At 35.2% G+C, this 6727-nt stretch overlaps 1 long non-coding RNA gene across 1 annotated transcript; it reads left to right on the forward strand.

The window, feature by feature from the left end:
- Positions 1 to 2008: 2008 nt before the first annotated feature.
- LOC147500410 (uncharacterized) lies at positions 2009 to 3336 on the forward strand. The gene is made up of 3 exons (XR_015195032.1): positions 2009 to 2064; positions 2364 to 2457; positions 3028 to 3336. It is a non-coding gene; the product is annotated as an uncharacterized LOC147500410 (long non-coding RNA).
- Positions 3337 to 6727: the final 3391 nt, after the last annotated feature.

Genomic DNA, 6727 nt, shown 5'->3' on the forward strand with positions numbered 1-6727 from the left:
TTTAGGTTCTTCCATTAATTAAAATACATGTGTGAAAGAAACTTATCTCTATTAGTAAAGTACATTATAATTAACCTGGCCTTTTAAATTAGACCAGCCTTTTTACTACCACAAAATACCCCTAATTAAATATAAAGAAAAATTATTCAATGGCTTTAAAAAGGATTATTTCGTCATTTAAATTTTTATTTTTATTTATACCCTTCAGTTACAACACACTCACAAAGGAGTTTTATGTAAATTCAGGTCGAAAACCAAATCCACGCTTATATTGAAATGTACGTGGGTAGTCTTACCATTAATACCCACTTAAATACCATTAATACCGGGTCTTAAAAACAGCCCAAAAAATTTAGTTTTTTCAACTTCCCCTCCTTTTTTCATGAACTCATTCTTTGTTTTATGCTTAACCCAAAAAATTTAGTTCTTTCAACTTCCCCTCCTTTCTTCATAAACTCATTCTTTGTTTTATGCTTCCAATTCCTGTTAGATCGAACAGAACTAAAGAAGGACTTCTGTCAAATTTCGCCGTTATGCGTGGTGGTTTCTAGCGTGGTCGTCGACATGGGAGGAAGGAACCCATCAAAAAATCCCCATATGAGCTGAACCAGTAATTGGATAACTATCTAGCTGAAGCCATTAATACTTCATATTGTATTGGTATACGTACATACTATCTTCAATTGAGACTTCTAGAAAAAACTTGTTATGGAGTCGTTGCCACTTTGTAGCACCCCCAGGTTTGGTTCCATTATTGTTTTTTCGGACTTTTTGTCTTTGAATTATATAATGAAATATTTTTCAAGTTTTCTATTTGATTTGGCCATTCACTTCTTATTTCTTACTTGAAAATTATTTTTTCTGGCCATGGAATATGATTGTTGTTGTCTGCGTTCTTGATTTTTGCCCCATACATGCAAAGTCAATTGCTAATCTGTAATGATGATGCTCGCTAAGCAAGAGGTGTTTTGGTCGTAGCCTCTAGACATTAGGCTAGTTCCAGCACCCGAAGTTCAGTTACCTTCGTAGCATTGCGGGTGCAAGCAAAAAATCATGTTGCGCCTATGCCCTATCCAACTCCAGAAACAATTAGTTGAAGTCTTAAAGTATACTTTTTGAATTCTTATGAAAAAGATAACAAAGGCATCTAATTGAGTTAATCCCCTTCTTCACTATCCATGCAACATTTAGCTATTGAAGGGGTTTCGGTTAGGTTCAATTGAGTTATTTGGTGTTGATTGGTTTTGAGTTAAAAACTGTCGAATCGGTTTGTGTTTAGGTGGGTTTTGAATTAGAAGTGAATCGGTTTGTGTACGTTTTGTATAGTTTTGAGTTTAACAGAACCTTATATGGAGAATTTTGAAATATTCAGTTATTCACATATGGCTTACGTAAAATGATTAGCTATCATTATTTCATCGTTGTTAACTATTACCAGTTTGAGAAGCTATCTTGGTGTTGCTCCTTTATTATGTTTCTTTTTTGCTTCGTTTGGTAGTTTTTAATTGAAAACACCAATTTAGTTGTGTAGTTTGAAGTGATCCATATCTCTTTTTATTCAGCTTTCATATTATTTATTGTTGCTGCTAAAAGTTCCAGTTAGACGTGTTATTCTATTGATTAACTTCCGGGCATTACTCTGCAGGGATATTCTCTAAGACTATTCCCAAGTTAAGACGGCGAAATTCTGAGACCCTTCGAGCTCAAGATATCAATAGCAAAGAACTCAGGCAGGCTTCTTCATCCTCTGTTGTAAAACTGTGCCTTTTGACACTATATTGGAATCTTTGCTGTTAATGTGTTTTCCCCTTAATCAACAACGCATATAGCGTTTTCTTTCACGCGACATTAAAGAAAACAAATAAGCATATAGTCCGAATAGGCATCCCAAAGTCCGGATTTGAGTACTAAAATAAGCATATAGTGTCATATTTTTCACACTGGTGCCCTTTCACCTTATACTACTATAATTGATTGCCTAGATTGTTCTCTTCATTTCTAGCCTTCGAAGTGGAAATTCTTTCATGCGACATCTTTTGTTTTTTTCTAAACGAAGAAGTATAGGTATGTTCATGTCGATTTTTTTCTATTAAGGAGAAGAACCTACTTAGATACAAATACCATTTGACTTTTGTATTATATACCAGCAAACAACAATAGATGCATTCCTCAAATTGTCAATCATGTTTACCCCGACTGTATCGAGGAGATATAAGGAACCAAACTACCTCATTGATTAACTGTAATTTGGCACCTACAAATGAATGCATAGATAATATAAACTTCTTTGTTCTATTATTTTAATGGGGAACCGCATAACTACTTCCGGTTCTAAGTTTCTAACTCAATTTTTCCATTTTCAGAGAACTTTCAAAATCATACCAACACTGCCATGCATTGAGGTTTGGTTGGTTCAAGTGAATGAAGTCAGGAGGCAAGCTCTGACATGCATACAAGGTGAGTGCAGTACTATCAACACACCAATAAATATAGGAACTATAGCTCTGTATGTAGTTTCTGGTTTAAGTATATGAGCAGTTCTAAAGGTCAAGTTAGTGACCTTGGTTGAGTTTCTAGCTATTCTCTATGGACTAATAGTCTAATAACCAATATATAGATTCTTCCCTTGTTTGATTTGCTATTATTGTCTCAATTATGATATCTGTTTTATGTTCATATTTTCTTTTAAACTATCTCTTTCTAATTACATATTTTAGATGTTGTTCTCCTACTACTTACCTTATTACCCTGTTTAATTATCTTCTTCTCGCCCCACTCAACCCTTTGGACAAATACAAATACAACACTTAAATTTGAAGTGGGTAAGAGTTAACCATTAATGCACCTGTATGGGTTATATTGTTAATAATTTGAACTATAATCTTTTGCTATCCCTTTTGTCTCCAAAGGGTGGTAGGTACCTCATAGAAGATAGAATGTGATACCCATATTATATTTAGAACTTAACCTTTTCCACTAAAAAACCGAACCATGCAACCTCTGCCTCATTTCTCTCTTCGAATACAGGGTGAGAGAGAATACACATATTTGAGCCTCAGTCCATTGTGGAGCTAGAAAAAAAAAAAATGATGAGAGAAATTTGCGACTTATCGACTTATTGACTATGTCAATCTCTGGGTCAACAGATTCACTTATTCTTCATCACCAATGATAATCACTTAACTTACTCCTTTCTTTTTCTTCTTTAAAGTTTACACATAAATTATTTTTAAGTGTTTGATTTTAGAATTGTTTAGTTTAACTAAAGGAGCCCAGTCTTTACCTTCCTCTATTTGTGGACATAAAATGCTACCACTGTGACGCCCTTTCGATCCAACCATATATGCTTTAATCGTTGTAAAAGTAATCCATAAATTGAAATATCTTATTGTATACTATTCAAATGACTATTTGATTAAACCGTAGAGTAGAACACTAAACTCATGAAGAATGAATAAAAGCTGAATTATTTGGGCGCTCAAGGCTCTAAAGTTTGACAGCCATAGTACTTCCATCGCCAACGGACTGATGGGACACATTATATAGGCTTTGGCAATGCATGGAAAGACTGTTGTTGGGCCATGACTTAATGAGTTAAGGGGGTTAAGCACTTGACCAACATGATTGGTTGTGGGGAAAATTGTGTACCTGGTGAGGTCGGAGGCTCAATTGGCAATTTTGTCTTTGGAGTGCTAAAGTCGATAATCAACTAGGGATCCACATGACTCAATAGCCATTATTAGCAAGTGTAGTTCTAATAGGAAAGGCATCAATTGGTCCAATGTCCATAACTTTTGCGAATAGTTGATATAATTGAGTATCAAGTGCAGCTGAAAAATAGACAAAGATGACCTGCACCTTAGGTAAATAAAAGCAGTGCGGTTCACACTATTCATATTTGGATTAACAACATTCAGAATGAAATCCAAGGTGGTTGCACAGTAACATCTCCAATTGCTACCAAGTGTCAAGGCGCACAAAGCAAAATGTAGTCAATTATTGCTCTGTGCATGCTGAACTGCGAAGTTCACCTAACAAGTACTACCATGAGTATGCCAGAGGTATCACACCAATATTGTTTCAGCTGTTCATGAACAGTAGGTAGCATGATTGCTTATGAGGAGCCTTTATAGCTTCCCACCATCCACACTTAAAGCCAATGACTGGGGTGGTAATTGCTGAGTTAGGATATCAACAAACATAGTGACCATGGGTGCATGATTCTGTATCATAATATAGGCCGTGTTTGATACTTCGATTTGTGGGAATACAATTTGCACACTTATTTATAAGCTGAAATCCTATGGATATTAGTGGGCAACTTTTACCACTCAAGCGCTCTAATCTGCAGACTATTGAGTTGTGAAAAGTTTGTACAAAAATCAAAAGTTTGAGCTAACCTATTAATGTAGAAGTTTCAAGGGGAGTTTATTCCCAACTTGCTGCAATATTATTATATCTTTGTACAATACATGTCCCATGCACAAGTACATACCAAATAAAGTCAAAATACATACCCCTTTTAGCAGTATAAGCATGGAGAATACTGCTACTTTCTTTACAATATTTATTGATCATATATTCGTATTGATAATTTGGATTCACCTGGTCTCTGCATGTATAGCTCTCTTCGAGCAATTGAAGTGTTGCACCTTTTGCATTCTGCATTCGTTTCAATACCATGCTCCCACTAGCATTTAACTATTGCTGTTTGGACATGCATTCTGCACTTCCCTTGCCTATGGCTACTATGTGGGCACAAAGGCATCCTTAGTTGCATTACTACTTGAACTAATTATTCAATATAGGAATGTGTTAAAAATGTTTGGCAACGTATTGTACAAGCACTAAATCTTTTTTTTTTCTTCAAGTGATCTACATATATTTGAGCTACCGCAACATTTCTCACGTGTAAATTGGTGATATTTTAGTATTATATACTGAACTATTGAATTCCCATTTTTCTCTTTTTTTTTAAACATGTCTTCTTTTTGTGATTGGTTTTAAAGTTAGTATTCATAGGTCAGTATGTCTTGCTCATTTAGTATGCATATATGTGATGAAGATAGAACGAGTCACTCCCATTTTTCATGGACATTCAAAGAGGAGTTGAAGATATCTCCATCGTTCCCTTGAAAGCCTCTCCTTCGACATATATTTGTGTGTTTGTGTGTATGTGGTGGCACAAGTTTAGGGTGTTTGAGTGTGGATCTGTTTCTTTTACCTCTCATATACCTCTCCTCTCACTTTGTTGTGGTTCTTTAGTATTTTCATTGGGTTTTTAGGCATGCCAATTGCTGCTGCTGTCAAAATGATCCCCATAGGATCAACATAAGCACTATTAGAACTTCAGAAGTGCTTTTGATTTTTTGTAAGAGGCCTTCCCTTGCATACCGGTTTCGGTGTCCCGGGTTTTCAAGCAAGGAATGGTTCTCTAGGACCTAAAATGCATGCTTGACAAAGCAGGTCAGAAGAATTCTCACATGGGTCGGTGAACTTTTAATATCCAAATTTTTGATTGAATTCATATGTCGGTTCTCAACAGTTCTAACATAAAGAAGTGTAAAGATTCTTCGTCAACAACCTTTCTACTGGTAGTTCTGAAAACTGTTTTCCCCTTCCTAATAGCATTATGGACTTATTGTAATGTGTTATTCTAGATTTCTGGTTTATTGTAATTATTATGGGTTTTGCAAATGGCTTAGAAGTGATTTTTATGTAAAAGTAAAACACTTGGAATATTTACAAAGGGCCACACGATCTCAATAGTTCTATGTTAGGGAAAGTACTACTTTAAAGTTTAAAGACCTGTTGTTTTGTGCCCTGGGATTAGTCGAGGTGCACCATAAGCTGGCCCGGACACCTGGTGGGCAGAATAAAAAAATAAGAGACCTGTTGTTTCCAAAATTTACATTCGTTCCCCGGAAATTGGTATCCTTTTTAACAGGAGTTCATTTTCTTTTTGCTCGGTAACATGAGGCAATTGAACAACACGAGTGGTCAGGGCTTGAAAGATTGATGTGCACAGCTGTGTCATAAAATTCCAAGGTAGAATTGAAAGGTTAACTGATAGTTTGATTACTTTGATACAGTACTCAATTGATCCACAAACTGTCAAAACGTGTCAAGTTTGATACCCTTTTTAGTCGTTTTTTCTTTAAAGTTCGATATGCAATCAAACCTCCACATAAGCGTAGTTTAATGGTGAAGACAAAATCTATACAACCTTTCCAGGCCAATTTAACCATTAACCCTTGAAAATTGATTACCTTGCTCCAAATTAACCTTGGTATTTGACAACTTAAGGTCATTTGGTTCAATCTTATTAATGTCCTCAATTCAAGTTATTTTGAACCTATATGGTTTCGAGTCTCATTTAAATTCGTCCTTTAACATGTTTTTATAGGACAAAATTTTAGAATATCTATTTCTATAGCTGATTCAATTTGACGCCAGAAGGCGTGCACATATGCTAGTATATATAAAAGCTCGCGCACATTCTATCTTTTCACCATATCGTTCTATTTTGCACCTCGAGCAATATGATTGGTTCCTAAAAAATCGGATAGAATAATGATTAGTGATACCTCTCTAGATTTGTTTAAATCTTCCTAATCTATTTTTAATTTTCTATGGACTCCTCAAATTAAAAAAAATTAAATAACAAATTAAATAAACCTATCCAAACAAAGCCTGTTTATACTAAACGAAAGGAACTCATCAAAGG

The sequence above is a fragment of the Coptis chinensis genome, chromosome 5 (assembly GCF_015680905.1).
Source record: "Coptis chinensis isolate HL-2020 chromosome 5, ASM1568090v1, whole genome shotgun sequence".
Classification (NCBI taxonomy): domain Eukaryota; kingdom Viridiplantae; phylum Streptophyta; class Magnoliopsida; order Ranunculales; family Ranunculaceae; genus Coptis; species Coptis chinensis.